General features: G+C 39.7%; 1 long non-coding RNA gene across 1 annotated transcript; it reads right to left on the bottom strand.

Moving 5' to 3' along the window:
• Window positions 1–3899: 3899 nt before the first annotated feature.
• LOC143138476 (uncharacterized) lies at window positions 3900–5013 on the bottom strand. Its single transcript, XR_012990228.1, has 3 exons — window positions 4941–5013; window positions 4143–4202; window positions 3900–4023 (listed from the first exon to the last, which is right to left on the bottom strand). It is a non-coding gene; the product is annotated as an uncharacterized LOC143138476 (long non-coding RNA).
• Window positions 5014–16485: the final 11472 nt, after the last annotated feature.

The raw sequence follows: 16485 nt of genomic DNA, 5'->3' as shown, positions 1-16485 counted from the left end.
TATTCACCTTTGTTCGCCTTCCATTCTTTCACCTCTAAAAGGTGAGACAAATTAGCCGGCCCTGACAACTGGACAATGCTCTAATGCAGGGGTGTCAAACTAATATTAGGTAGTGGGCCGGATTTGTTGGAATGAGACCTCGTGGGGGCCCGTCATTGTCATGGTCATCATTTTTCTGCATGGGTATCAGAGTGTTATTTGATGATATCACTTATGAGCAAACAAGTACAAATAATGTACTGCTGTCATATACTGCTATTTCTCTCTTGAAATGCTCTACTTCCATGTTATTTTTTTTGCTTCTTCCTTCCTGAGGATGGTTTATAGTGCTAGGTTTAATTAATTTAACATATCATAGAGATATTGCTCATTGTTGAAGACAACTAGATGTGAATATCTTTTTTTCTAATTTTCCCTTCCTACCTAAAACATCTGGAGGGCCGTATGACTGCAACTGGACTGATGAAAGGTACACCTGTAGGCTACATTGTATTTGGGAAAAGCAGAAGGTAGCAGCATAATGTATTTATTTATTAACAGAACAATCCCTGTCAGTTCCATGCAGTTTTCAACAGCTATCAAGAAGAGAGGTCATGTCATGGATTTTTATGAATGTTTCTTCTTCTACATATGCATAAGTTTAGTCATCTAGTTCATATGATATTCAGCTTTATTGTCAATGCACAAATGAAATACCAGTAGTCTAAAACAAAATGCCGTTTTACCCAGTGGTGCAAATAACTGACATGTCCAAAAGGGCCTTCATGAAATGCGTTGCTAGACTGTTCATACACATTTTAACGGGCCAAGTTGAAGAGCTACTGTCCGTTATTGTTTCTGCAAATATGCTGATTCATGTTCCCTTGCATTTTGCAACTATGAGGTCCATGGTTAGTCTGGCTTTCGCCAGATCAAGCTCAATCTTTTAAGAAATCGAAAAGGAATCGCCGGCAGATCAGGCTGAGTTCACCCAGCCTAGTCCATGGTAGGCGCCCGATAGAAATATTGTTTAATTTTGCGATTGAGATATCCACGCACTGGCGCCCCCCCTGCGACGTGTTCGCCCCCGGTTAAGTCCCGCCCTTTCCGCTATCCCCGCTGGACCTCTAGATTGAAAAATCGCTAATAGGCCATTTTACAGCATTGTACAATATATTCAATGAAATACCAACATGCTGCATTAAATGGATCTATAATCCAGTCATACTGAGCACTGCTGGTTGGGAAATATTTTTGAAATAAACTTTGCAGGGATGTGATGTAGACCTACTGTTTAATACATTGGATCACAAGAGTGCCTCCCAATCAGACGTTTCAGCGATTTCGCTCAGAAATCTCAAAGGCATAATAGGCTACTGTCGCGATCGAGGCGCCTGTCCCATACTCAAGTTTTTTTGGTGAATGCAGTAATCTTATTTGCTAGGTGAGGTAGGTGTTTGTCTTTGCCTTGTAATTTCAATTTCAATTTCAATTTATTTGCTTAAGGGGATAGCCCCTTGAGATAAGATATCTCGTTTTCGAGGGGGTCCCCAGGACAAACAGTACAGTACAAAAACAAAAACAGAACACTGAACAGGACAACACTTTCACACATACAGTACATTCACACAAAATCTCCCCCACTCCCACCCCAACGTCACCACCCTTGAGGAAAATAACAATAGGTCATAGCATGGCAGTATTCAGCCTACATATTTACAAAATATATTCAGTATAGGTGTTACAGAGAATAGTACTCAGCACATTACCAATATACATATACAGACACCTAATCATGATTATTCAAAAACATTTACATGTGGAGTTCGCCTGTAAGTAGGTCAGAATGGAAAATTTGAATGAGTGAAGGCAGACTATGGATCTAATATGCCTCGGCAGACTATTCCAGTCGTAGGGCGCTCTAAATTTAAATGCCCGTCTACCAATCTCCTTTGTAATATTTGGCACCGTGAACGTGGGGTGTTCAGTGTGCCGCAATCTGTGGCTAGGTCTGTGTGGAATTAGATAGTCTTTAAGGTATTGGGGGAAGTCAAGGTACACACATTTAAAGATGAACTGATACCAATGAAACTGTCTTCTGGCTTTTGGTGATAGTAAGTTCAGGGAGTCATACAATACACAGTGATGGGTCATAAACGGACATCTTAGAACAAATCTACACAGGTTATTAAATGCTACAGTTAAAGGTTTCAGGTTTGAGTCTGAGGTGTTTTGATAAACAACGTCTGCGTAGTCTAACAGTGGGAATATTAGTGTTTTAACAATTCTCAGCCGCGTTGGTTGAGAGAAACAGTTTACTGATCGATACAATAAACTTAGGCAATTGTTAATCTTTTTTACAACAGAGTTAATGTGGTACCTGTATGAGAGTTGCGAATCAAGCCATAGTCCTAAATATTTAAATTCTTCGACTTGTGCAAGTATTGAACCATCGAGGAATTTAAGAAAAAGAGAAGAGACTTGGGTACGTGATGCTGATCTGGTGGGAAACAACATGCAGTATGATTTTTTTGTATTCAATAGTAGGTGGTTGGTCTGGAACCAGTGTTGCATGGCAACAAAGTTAGACTGTAATGAAGACTGGATCTTAGAAACCGACACATTAGATGTATATATCACGGTGTCATCTGCGTACAAATTAATATTGCAGTCTGAGCAGATTTGTGGAAGCTCATTTATGAATAGGGAAAATAAAAGTGGCCCTAAGGAAGAACCCTGAGGGACACCCTTCTCCATTAATACAAACTGGGACAGAGAGCCATGTAGGGAAACACGTTGACATCTGCCATGGAGATAAGAATTGAACCAGAGAATAGAGTCCTTAGAAAGGCCTATTGCATGTAGTTTGTCAAGAAGCAGATAATGATTGACCATATCGAAAGCCTTGGAAAGATCAATAAATATGGCACCCACTGACATGTTGTTGTCTAATGCAGATGATACATCATTGGTAAATTTGATTAGGGCAGTGGTTGTAGAAAAATTTGGTCGGAAGCCAGATTGAAATGGGGACAAAATAGATGAGTCATTAATATATTTGAATAATTGTTTAAATACTAGCTTCTCAAACACCTTTGCTACGCTACTAATGATAGAAATAGGCCTATAATTATTGGGATCCTGGGGATCCCCTCCCTTGTGTATTGGTGTAACTCTAGCTGATTTCCACATTGGAGGAACCACACCAGTGGATAATGATAGGTTAAATAAATCAGCTAAAGGAAATGCAAGTACATGTGAAGCAACCTTAATGAACCTGACCTCCAGTCCATCCGGATCCAATCCACTGCCAACCTTTAAATCAGTAATTGCCTGCTGGACATCTGTAGGGTATATTGTTGAAAAGTCAAAGGAGCTACCTTGCATTTTACATGAGCTTAGATAGGAGAAATTAGAGCATTGGGTGTTGCAAATGTTGGAGAAATGCTGGTTAAATGCATCAGCAATTGCAGTGGGATCACTAATAACACTGCTGTTGTATTTAATTTTTGTAGGCATGCTTTTAGAGGAATTATGAAGTAAGGAGTTAAGATTTTTCCAGACCTTCTTAGGATTGCTAAAGTTACTAGACAGTGCATTTTTATAATAATTCGATTTAGCGTTCCTAGTTTTAGTCGTACAGATATTTCTGTAACTGGACATTTAACTCAAATGTATCGCTAAGATAGGCCTATATCAAATATATCGCTAAGATAGGCCAGCTTCGTCAAGAAATGTTCATTAGTGAACGTGCTTGCAGATTCAAACATGCGCCCTTCTTCAGGGCCGTTTCAAGGAATTTGGGGGCCCCAAGCAAAATGGACATGGAGCCCCCCCCCCCCCCCCACCGCACGCAAGGCCTACAGGAACCACAGCATAGCCATACAGTTTAAGTTCACCCACACTTTATATAAATAAAAAATGTTGACAGTGTTGCATATATATATTGTGCATTAGTTTTGAACATTTGCAAAAACACCACCATACTATAAAATCCAATGTCAGCTTCTTCCTCATGAATGGAGGATGAAGTTTATGGTGTTCCTGGGAAAATAATTGAAAAAAAATCTGAAATTACCTGTGAAGTACATTTGACCATTTCACTGTTAGCATATTGGAAAAGGTCATTAACAGCTCAGCTCAGTGAGAGAAATTCACTCTACCTTCATCAGTGGAGGTATCCTTAGGAAGAGCCTGAGGGCTGAGACATTTAAGCAAAGCACCTTGAGGGAGAAAGAAAAGATATGTTAGCATTTCCATATTTTGATATTTAGAAGGGATGCAGCTGCTTTCTACCAATGCTTACTGTAAAAACATCCCAAGCTAATGTTATACATTAACCTAGGCCTACTTGTAGCTTAACATAGCATTTAAAAGCATTCTGCTGTTTGAGAATTAGACAGACGCACCTGGTGCTTTAAAGACAGTAAACAGCTGGCGTGCATGAATACTGCTAGACATGAATGTTCCAGTCTGCTTTGATGCACGGAATTTATCGTGTGGTTTTCCTTACCCCCATTTGGTAAATAGATTATCACGGTCGAATAGTTAGTATAGCAGAGAAGCTATGCCACTTTCATCAAAACCTATTACAAAGCTATAGCAATGTTATGTCATTAAATACGCTAAACAGTGATTCTGGAAAGATCTGCGTCTTCCTTATCCCGTTAATAAACATATTATTAACAAAAGCTATAGCAATGTTATGTCATTAAATACGCTAAACAGTGATTCTGGAAAGATCTGCGTCTTCCTTATCCCGTTAATAAACATATTACAGTATGTAACCATATTCCGTCCGTTTGGAAAAAAAGTTGCGCTAACTGTTCTAGTTTGTTACAAGCAGCATTGGCCGTCAAGCAGGTAGTTAACATAAAAAAATTTTGCTAGGCTAGCCTTCCTGCTGCGACATTACACCATTACAAGTAGAGCTATTTTATCCAGTGTAATTTATCACTTACCACTATCTTGTTTTTTCTTGTCATCCTCTTCCTTTCTCTTCTTTCTTTTCTGGCTTCCGGACGCATAACTCCGCTTCATTACGACTGCCTGTTTTATATTTTCGCGGCAGCAGAGATCACAAACCTGGCTGGCTGGCTGCTGTCAGCGACTACTGAGAGGGGCCCCCTTGAGGGGGATCCCGGTATTGCCGGTAACAGTGTCGTTGCACTTTACTGCATTGACTATCAAAGGGGCGCTCACAGTTTGTCGTTGCATTTTATTCTTAACCAGTCGTTGTCTTGGGGCCCCGGCCAGCTCGGGGCCCCAAGCAATTGCTTGGTTTGCTTGCCTTCTAGCGACGGGCCTGCCCTTCTTCCAAGAAGAGGCGACTCGGAGCTCAAACACGCGCGACAGCACTTTACTGTACCTCGGGAAAGCCACATTGCCTCGCTGTGAAACAGTACAGCCTTTTGTTCAGCTACCATCTCTTCGCAAAGTGCGGAGAATAGACGCGCTTTTAAGGGCCGGGTTTTGATGAAATTCACCACTCTCACAACAACGTTCAAAATCTCATGTAGGTCGGGACTAACTAAGCTGCCTTGACACGAGCGCTTCCCTGTGAATAACACAGTGCGTCCATTGCGCATCGGGTGCTACCTGGGCCCAGATAAAAAAAAAAATTAAAAGAATTAAAAAAAACTCCTGTTTTTCACGTCAGTTCGCGCCCCACCTGGCATGTCTCCGCGACCCAGTAGTGGGTCGCGACCCACAGTTTGAGAAACGCTGCACTAGGCTATGCTGGCGACCCAAATAAAATCTCCTTTGGGAACCAATGGCTTACAGTATCAAGCGGACTTAAGCTGCCACCTCTTGGCGAAAAGTTAATAGTTTTGCATATCAGTAGTACATTTCACGCAGCTGTGTTAATCAAGGCGCGAATGAAGTGGACACTTCTATATGGAACCCAACCCACTGTACAGTAGCTCAAGGTCTGTGGCTAAAGCAGCCATAATGAAAGCGTTATCATTGTTTGGATACTTCACACACATAGACAAGTGCTATTTCAAGAAAAAGTCCTTGTATATGGGTCTAGAGGCATTTCTTAGTAAAAGTTGGGAACAGGACTTTTTATCATAATTAACATGTGCTGAATCCAACTAGCCCTGTTCCCAAGCAGAATTTTGAGTTTTTGACCATCTAATTAGCATGAACAAAATGGCTGCCAAAATGGCGATTTTGGCAGAGCCGTCTGATTTTGGGCACTTTCTTCAGACGGGCATCATTATACAGACATCCCAACCTGCAAAAAGTTATTTCAGGGAGGTATCACGACCCCCCCCCCCCAAAAAAAAAAAGTCAGTCGGCCTACACCAAATAAGGAAGGCCTATAGATAGAAAATATTTAGATTTTGGTAGTTTGGTGTTTTCATGTAGCCTTGGCAACTAGCCATCTAGGCTATAGGCCTGAATAATATGCACATTAATTGGCACTTAAACTCACCTCAACATGTCTTTTGCAATCATTTCACCTGGCATGGGCAATGCTAAAGTCACTGTTACAAGGCAGCGTGCAAGACTAGGACTATCATTATTTTTTACTCTTATGAGACAAGTGTAGCCTACATTTTCGTTTTTTTTGAGGCACTGACTCTGCTATGACGTTCTTATTCATACACTGAACTGATTAATTAAGTTCGGGAGAAAAGAGATAAATTAAAGCCCGCCATTTAGCGAAACAGGCCAATCAGGATGCTCTCTCTCTCTTTGATGCGCTCAGGCACACACGCACCACCTCTCTCTCTCTCTCCCGTCGTGTGCGCGCTACACTCAGATGCACACGCGGCCTCGAATGCTCGCTCTTGATCGCTCACTCTAGATTCCGGGAGATTTTATCTAATTTGCGGGCGTCAGGGAGCCGCTATCAAGACTTGGGATGTCTGCATTATACCATGTAAATAAATTAATATTATTCACATCTGTGCATCTCAGAAATCTCCTGTGGGCAATAAATAAAAAGTAAAGGCTATGAAAAATATAAAAATGCAAAAAAAAACTATTATTATGCTAATTAGCAGTATTATCACCTTATTATACTCTTGACTATGTTTACGGTCCTCTTTGGAAAAGAGTGTGGCCTGACTTCATTGGTAAACATCTTCTTCGTGGTGGGTGGACACATGTTTGGAGTTTAAAATCATTGGAGTTCCTTTGAACTAATCACGAACAACCATAGAAATATCAGTAGAATATCGCTATGTTTAAGTGCAATAAGTGTGTACATTTATAAATATAAATAGAATACTATGGGTGGGATAGGGGCAAAATGTTCGCCTCCTTGTTGTCCCTGTGAAGGGGGGGGGGGCGTTGATGGAGGGGTGTGAGGAACCAGTGATGCGTTGAGCAGTTTTCACCATCCTCTGCCATCCTTTCCAGTCGGAGGCAGAGCAGTTGCCATACCATACTGTGACACAATTGGTGAGGATGCTCTCAATGGTGCAGCGGTAGAGGTTTAGAAGTTCACCAGGATCTGAGGAGAGAGGTTGTGTTCTTTAGTCTCTTCAGGAAGAAGAGATGCTGGTGAGCCTTCTTGATCAAGGTAAAGGTGTTGAGGGTCCAAGAGAGGTCCACAGAGATGTGGACACCCAGAAACATGAACTGGTGACATGATCCACCTCAGTCCTGTTGATGAGGATGGGGCTTTGTGTGCTAGCTTTTGACTTCCTGAAGTCCACAATGAGGTCTTTGGTCCTCTTGGTGTTGAGAGCCAGGTTGTTGTCGGTGCTCCGCGATGTTAGGTGCTGGACCTCCTCCCTGCAGGCTGTCTCATTATTGTTGCTGATGAGAGCAATCACCGTAGTGTTGTCTGCAAACTTGACAATGGTGTTAGAGCCATGTACAGGTATGCAGTTGTAGGTGAAGAGGGAGTAAAGGAGGGCTCAGCACACACCAGTGTTCAGGGTGAGGGTTGAGTGGGTGAGGTTATCTAATCTAACAGACTGCGGTCTGTTGGTTAGGAAGTCCAGAATCTAGTTTCAGAGGGAGGTATTGATGTCCAGTTCACTGAGTTTGGTGATCAGTTTGGAGGGGATAATGGTGTTGAATGCTGAACTGAAGTCAATGAACAGCATTCTCACATAGGTGTTGCTATTGTCAAGGAGGGACAGGGCAGAGTGAATTTCCGTAAAGATGGCATCCTCTGTGCTCCTGTTCTGGCAAATTCTCTTGAAGCATTCTATGCTGCAAACAAAATCTACCTCTGGGTACAAAAAAAGTAACTTAAACTTGAACTTGCACTAGTTATTCATAAATTCATATTCATTCATAAAAGTTATTCATCTAGCTATTAATTCACAGGACATGTAACCATTTTACTAACACAAATGTTATGAAGAAATATGGGTGACACTTTATGGTAAAGGTACATGAATTATCATGAATTCATGCATGAATTAATTCATGATTTATGCTTTACTTCATTCTTTTATATCCTATTAATCATCAGGAATTGACATGAATTCATATACTCTCATTTATGATGACCTCATGTATGAACAACACATCAACTAAAGCATTAGGTGTGATGGGTATATCATTATGAATTGCTCATGCATTTATCATGTCTGTGGCCCCTCAAATAAAGTAGTGAATAATGACATGTGTTTAGAGAACTCCAAAGTTATGTTCAAATCAGAATTTGAGCAGTGATGACCACATTTTTGGTTATGATCATGGTTAATACATCATAATTCATAATGATGTGCCCACCGTACCTAATACTTTAGAAATGTGTTCATGTATGAGGTCACAACTATGAACTCAGTAAATACCTGATGATTAATAAGATATTAATGAATGAATACATAAATCATGTGTAACTTACTCAGAGACTACATACATTACCAACCCAATTCGCTTCAATTATGTAAATGTAATGTAAATCAGGTTTTATGGCCAAGTATACTTGGGTATACAAGGAATTTGGTCTCTGCATGTATCCCATCCGTGAATTAGTGAACACACAGGTCACACATTGAAGCACACATTAACCTGGAGCAGTGAGCTGCCTTGCTACAGTGATGCTCAGGGAGCAGTGAGGGGTTAGGTGCCTTGCTCAAGGGCACTTCAGCCGTGGATGTGGGCATGGGAGACTAGTGCTCAACCTTTCCACCACCCACATTTTTCCTACTGGTCGGGGATCAAACCGGCAACCCTTTGGTTTCAAGCCCGAAGACCTAACCAGTAGGCCACAATTTTAAACTTTACATTTCATCACTACACATCTTTCTTGACCCTCAAAAAACATAAGTCTCATTCGTCAAATACAGTGTGCCTGCTCAGTTATAAAATTTTAACAATTACATTTTTCAAAGGTTTTTTCAGGTAATTAACATGGGCATAATACTAGATTTTTTTTCTTTTTTTCACAGCTTGTATCCTTGATCTATTGGCCAAGGAAGATTTCTGTGAACAATATGAATTAATTTACATGGTATAATGACATCCGCCCAATGAAAGTGCCCAAAATCGCCATTTTGGCAACCATTTTGTTTATGCTAATTCGATGGTCATAAACTCAAAATTCAGCTTGGGAACAGGGCTAGTTGGATTCAGCACACCTTAATTATGTTAAAAAGTCCTGTTCCCAACTTTTACTAAAAAATGCCTAAACTAAAAAAAGGAACCACATATCTCAAAAATATCACCTGTCTAACATGTGTTTTTTAATCACATAGACTACAACTACTAAGCTGGAATCAAAGCACATCGACTCCCCTCTCACACCCACGAACTTCGAACAAACAAAAAGCATCTCAGTCTCACGGTATTAGCCATAGGCAAAACTGTATCGGACCGGTGTAACGTTGGTACTAAATCATCCATCGTAAAGAAGGATTTTTGTAGCATGTGCAACAAATATGTGTAGGTACAGCCCTACCCTGAATACATCTCTTAACGTGTGCTCTAAAACATTTGGTTTAAATGGAGATGTAGATCATCACAGGTGCGTTAATAAATCTACATTGTGGCGAGTTAACACAAATGATTCACTTTGACGAATTTATGTAGTTTCAGTCCTAGTTACTTTACTTTGAGCCATGCTCTTCCTTACTTGAATCACCTTTGTCAGGTTGATGTGGGCCCTTGAGACCAACATACCATAAAAAAACTTCATCCTCAGTGCCACGGTTCAGGTAGTTATTTAGGAAAAACTGCATTTTTTGGGTTTCGGGGGGGGGGCCCAGCGCGGTGGGGGAGTGGCCCCTGGGGACCAAACAAAATTTTTCCGTAAAAGTCTAGTGGGGCTACATACCCACCAAATTTCATGTGCCCCGGTGTTTCGGTGCCCCGGGTATCGTTGACCAAATTTTCAGGAAGTAGATGACGGGAAAAAAAAAAGAAAAAAACCTTTGACAATCCCTATATGACCGCTTCGCTAGCTTCGCTAGCGGCGGTCATAATCAGATGAGTTGGATTGCCAAATGTATGATGTTAGGTTCATCATACATAATCAGTTATAACATATAATTTCACTAAAATCAATGTAATGTATGCAATATACTGTAATATAATGGGTTATGGTGCACTACACACATGCATACTGTACAAACACACAGTCAGATAGAATACACATACAGTAATTGGACTGACTATAATAGGTTGAATGACCTCAACAACCATTCATTTGACTGATATTATGGTTTAACTAATGTGATGCAGTTTCAGTCATATGACTCCAGGCATTGCAACTTAAGACTGATGTTGGTGGGTTTTTTTTGGTTAGACATCAACAACAACAACAACAAAGGTTTCCAGATAAAGCTCTATTCATCTCCAGTTTTAGTTCAGCAGGAGAGTTGCTTAGTTTCTGCTTTTAGAACTACTAAAATACTTTAGATCCTTTCATTTCCCTGTCTCCATCATTACATAGAACTCTTGGTACGTTGGCATAACCACCTCTGCCACAGCCTTTTAAAAGGACATCCTAAGACTTCTCAAATATCACAGATCGAGTGGGAGTCGTCTGGTCATATCGCATACCAACATCTGTCATTAGATTGACTTTCTGCAGGGCTGTACAGAGATATGGAAATGCAATGCTTTCTGTTTCCACTGCCAGCTCTAACACCAAAGTAATATTTCTTCCTTAGTAAAAGGTGAACTTCTCCTTCCGAGTGACAGCATGTCAAAATGTCTCCCGAGAGGAGCCCTGGGCAGGGGACTGGGCTGACTCCACTCCCAGCCTGCTCCCAGCAAATCACATTTGGACTGGAGCAGGAAATGAAATCAAATTATACAGTTTCTATCGAAGATGGATTTTAGAGAGGGAGGATGAAGTATATATTTTTTTCTCTTTAACCACGATCTTTCAAGATTTACGCATTTAAGCTATCTTTTACCTTTTATCTTTTAGCTATCTTTTACCTGCAAACCTACCTACTGTATGAAAATGTAAAAATATTTTGCAATGGTAAGGATGTAATCGTTAGAGGATATATATATATATATATATATATATATATATATATATATATATATATATATATATATATATACACCACCTCAAAATATATATATACCTCCAGCTTATACAGTACTGTCCATTTCTTCCATCTCAGCATTTCCAACGTCCCCACCTTCTCTGTTTCACTTTTTCTCTTCCTTACTATACACACACACACACACACACACACACACACACACACACTCAAAATCAATACTGCTTATTAGGGTTTGAAATGGCAATGGGTACAAAAGCATAACAAACACAATGACCATGCCGACGAGAACCAAGAAATAATATGCATGAGCATCCCTGGCCACTTAGCTTTTGTTTTGTGAAAAATGGGATTTTTTTTGTTCTCTTTCAGACATCTATAAGTGTGTTTTAACATATTTTATACAAGTATGTCTGGCATCAGTGATATTGACAAGCCTTATGTTGTCTACTGACCTACTGTTAACTCAAATACCAAGCCAACAACATTTTCACTGATCGAAGTAGGTATTTTTAGCATCAACTTTACAGTAGGTCATATTGAAGATCATGAAAAGGGGGTCTTGCAGTGGTGTATAGCTAATAGCTATACTTTGTTTACCTCAGCTTTTACATTTTTATGCTAAAAGGGCAGCATTTTTATGGCCTCCTGCAGAGGGATAAGCACAAGGGTCCATTTCAAATGCCCGTGGTCTTTGCACTATGGAAGAGGTGGATGTGGAGGTGGGGGAGGTGTGTGTGTGGGGCGGGGGGGGTGGGTGGAAGGCTGAATTCTGAAATGCTGAGAACATTCCAGAGGATATGGGGCTCTTATCATTCCATGCCAACAGGTGGCCTTGAATAGGGAGGGCAAGTGACGCAAATGCTGAACTTCACCTGCTGACCATGCCGCTTGTCCAACTTCTTGGTGTGTGCACACACACACACGCGCAAGCACGCGCGCACACACACACGCGCACGCAAGCACATGCATGTGGCTTATGCAATTCCATTCTTCGATTTTGTACACACACACACACACACACACACACACACACACACACACACACACACACACACACACAAATTGCAGTTTGTGGCTTATGCAATTACATTCTCTATTCTGGTACACACACACACACTCACACACACAAGCATATGCACACACATGCATGTTGCAGCTTGTGGCTAATGCAATTACATTCTTTGTTCTGGTACACACACACACACACACACACACACACACACACACACACGTTCTGTTCTAATACTTAATTAGTAATTACTTATACCTGTTAGATGAGCACATATGTTCAGATTTACACAGAAGATTCAGATATATGATCACAGTGATCCAACTTTGACCAGCTGTAAATGTTATTGTAAACACTCCTGAGTAGCCTAGTAGTTCATGTAGAATGAGGATGACAGCTTTCTGTACGTCTGTGATGAGTTCTAAGTACAGGTGCATGCAAGTTGCAATGGAAGAATAAGCACTGACGCTAGAGCTCCCACCCACAACACCCCTTTTGAGGCAGAGGAGGAGAATCATATTCTCCACAGTTTGCAATCAATTTCACAAAGGCTTCATATCCTAAATGTATTTATTTTCATTGATGACCTAAAGGCATATTTTCATAAACACCCTGTAGATTTACTGCCACAAACATTATTGACCCAAGGAAGCTCTCCTTTATCTTTTACTAGTATTTGTTGACTTGTGTGTATGTGTGATATATGTTAACACTATTAACTCCATTATTTCCCTTTGGGATGAATACAGTAATCCATCCTCTATCTATCTATCTATCTATATCTATCTATCACACTAAAACTGGGAAAGCTTGGGGAATAGTATTTATTGATCTGAATGCTTTAAAAAGGTCTAGCTAGTCAAGCTACTTTCAAAGTGTAGGCTGCTCTCTGCCTCTGTTCAACATTTGTAAGGGGTGCGATCACAAGCAGTACTCACCATGAAATTATGGGATGTGTTGGCAACCATCTTTTTTTGTTGTTTATTACTATTGTACTGTTGGCAAGGTCAAGACAATTGGAAAAGTTATAATTTTGCTCAGCTGGTATGTTATATATAACAAGGGAAGAAATTAACATTTCTAAATTAAGTGAATTTTACCAGAGGTAAAATTTTTACCATAGGTTTATTTTCTTACTTTCAACTTTCATCAACGGTCGGTACAAATCAATACACAAATTCTGCGGTGTGCATTGATGAGACCTTTAAGTAAGTGAAGTGAAGTGAAACAAGTTAAGTAATAAGTGGACCCAAAAATATCACCCAACACTGTTACTGGTAATTTGTCAGTTTAATTCAAAGTCACTACCACAATGTTATATTATATGGAGAAACACCATTCTGAAGTCTTCTGAAAACACAAATAGTGAAACTGGATGGAACCAGCCTGCAAAATCAGTGGAACAAAGATCAACATAACATACTGTAAGCCAGTGGCCCTTCTGTGACAAAGAGAATTTATGTATGAGCAAGGATCTAAGAGAGTGCTTATTTATGTAGCATGTTTTTCATGCACAAAGTGCAACACAAAAAATCAGGACATAACAAACCAATTTTAAAAAGCCAATCAGTTAATCAATCGGATTGAAGAATATTCTTTGAGGTATGCTTGCCACATAATTATACCATTTGATGGTTAATGAGTTGCTCTCCAGCAAACAGGAATAATAAACTACCTTCCCTTTAGGCAAGGATTACAGAGCAAAGCTCAAAGAGTCAAGTTCTCCTCACAACAAACATGCAAACAATGTAACAGAACGCAGCCGAGGTGATAGTCACAATGGCAACTAAAAGCAAAACAACAGAAACACTATGGGGATGATAAACAAGCCTCTGTCAATGAGCGCCATGTGGCTCTGCTCTGAACTTCAACTTCAATGTTTACATTATGTTTCTTGGCAGACGCTTTTGTCCAAAGCAACATACAACAGTAACAATAAATATTACGTTATTATTAAAATTAACAGTTTAAAGATGTTTAATAGCTTAAAGTATATTATTATTATAAAAACAGCAAGTCTTCATAATAACAATAACCATGAATAGATACAAGCCATAACAGTAAAGATAATTCATTGATTAATTATTTCATTCATTCATTAGATGCAGTTCAACAGATGAGAACAGTTCCTGAAAATCCCCAAACTATCACAAGACTGTAGAACACTGGATAAGTCATTCCACCAATGAGGAGTCCCAGACGACAACAGTCTTGACAATTAAAAGAGTCTTGAAGTTGAGTAAGCACTAGACAAACTGTGCTAAATAAATAGTTAAAGCTTTAAGGTCTGCATTCCAATCACTTGTGATTATCCCACAGTCACAACTCAAACAAAAAGTTGTGACCGTGCATTTGCAGTGGTTGCACCAAAACTTTGGAATGTTACCGATGGATCTCAGAAATATACCAACCCTGACTGCTTTTAAATTTAGGCTTAAGACACTTTTTTCATTTGGCATTTGGCAACTGCTAATCCAGAAATTGGATTTGGAGGACTGTATTATTGTAATGTCTTTGTTTGTAAATACTGCATGTTTGTGTGTATATTTGGTATGTTTTTTGACTTTTTTTAATCTTTTATTTCGGTGTGAAGCACTTTGGTCTTATATTTGCTATATAAATTAAACTTACTTACTTACCGTACTTACTTTATCATTACTGGAAAATGACTAATGATAATTCATTGGAGCTCTAGTGCACTAGAGCTCCAATGAATTATCATTAGTCATTTTCCAGTAATTTGATCCAAATGAAAATAATTACACAATTAGAATCAATTGTGACCAGGACAAAAGTTTCTTTATGTTAACAAACTCAAGAATAAAAAGACATCAAAGACCTGATTAGTCACAATTTGACAATCTCATGGTCTGGCTCTGAGAATGATAATTATAATCTCCAGCCATGGAAGAACATAGGCTACTTATTTCATCGCTTCCTGTGATTGCAGTAATATATAATTAGTATTTGATTGTACATGTGATAAGATTAAAGTTTATTTATATAGCGCGTTTTATGTGCACAGAGTGCAATCCAAAGCGATTGGTGGGTAATATCATGAAGGGAAAAAATATTGGAAAGGTACCTGCGCACAATCTAGATCCTAAAAAAATATTTTAAAAAGGCAATAAATGTGAATTTTACTGAAACAAAACAAAAATTCCAATCGCTTCCTTATATGATGACCTACTGGTGTCATTACAGCAAGTATCAGGGGCCAGTATTGATCGAAATGAATCCTATGCCAACAACACATCTTTCAGGGTGACTAGCCCTCATCATGTGACTGCTTCAATTTGGTAGATGACGTCTATTGTTGCATGGGCTTTGGAGGTTGGAACAAAAGACCATTAACATCAGTCATTTGCGTCATGTTGAAATTGCAACAGTGATGACCTATAATATCTTTCCAACATCAGGAGAATAAATCCTAGCTGACATTTACAAAGGAATTGACTTTGGCATTCCAGTGCCTAGGTGTAAGAACACAGGCTGTGCTTCATACAGGACAGGGCTGATTATAATCACTCTCTAAAGATCACTGGGGGATTCACTCCATCCTGAATGGGTTTTGGATCTTGGATTGTCTCTCTGGCATATCCACATGGATGAAGGAACCTCCTCTCCAACTAAACCTGACACTTGACAACATTGTCTCATCCCGTTACATCAGCAGAGCAAAAAACATAATCAAGGACTCACTCACTCTTCTCACCCAGGACATGAACACTTTCAGTTACTCCCAACAAGGCGCTACAAGTCTGTCAGAACCCGCACATCCAGATTCAGAGACAGCTTTTCACCCACAGCCATCACAACTCTAAACACTCACTTACAGAAATAGGACTTTATCATGATGATTGATTATCTTGTCTGTTTTGCACTGCATTTGCACTTTCCAGCAATTTAGATATTTTTTTAAATATCTATTTTTATACCCCCTTCATGCGACCTGTCCCATTATGTGTATGTGTCGTTATAGTTCTCTGTGAGACTATGACATGAGTGAGTGTATGAATGTATTCTATGCACCAGGAGTTTCGCCGTGACAATGTT

The sequence above is a fragment of the Alosa pseudoharengus genome, unplaced genomic scaffold, assembly GCF_046254945.1.
Source record: "Alosa pseudoharengus isolate Yale_2024_CS ecotype anadromous, Long Island Sound unplaced genomic scaffold, YU_APseudo_1.1 YU_APseudo_1.1_scf_21, whole genome shotgun sequence".
NCBI classification, from domain to species: Eukaryota; Metazoa; Chordata; class Actinopteri; order Clupeiformes; family Clupeidae; genus Alosa; species Alosa pseudoharengus.
Note: the sequence above shows the minus strand (reverse complement) of the source record. Positions and strands in the feature narration are given on the sequence as shown.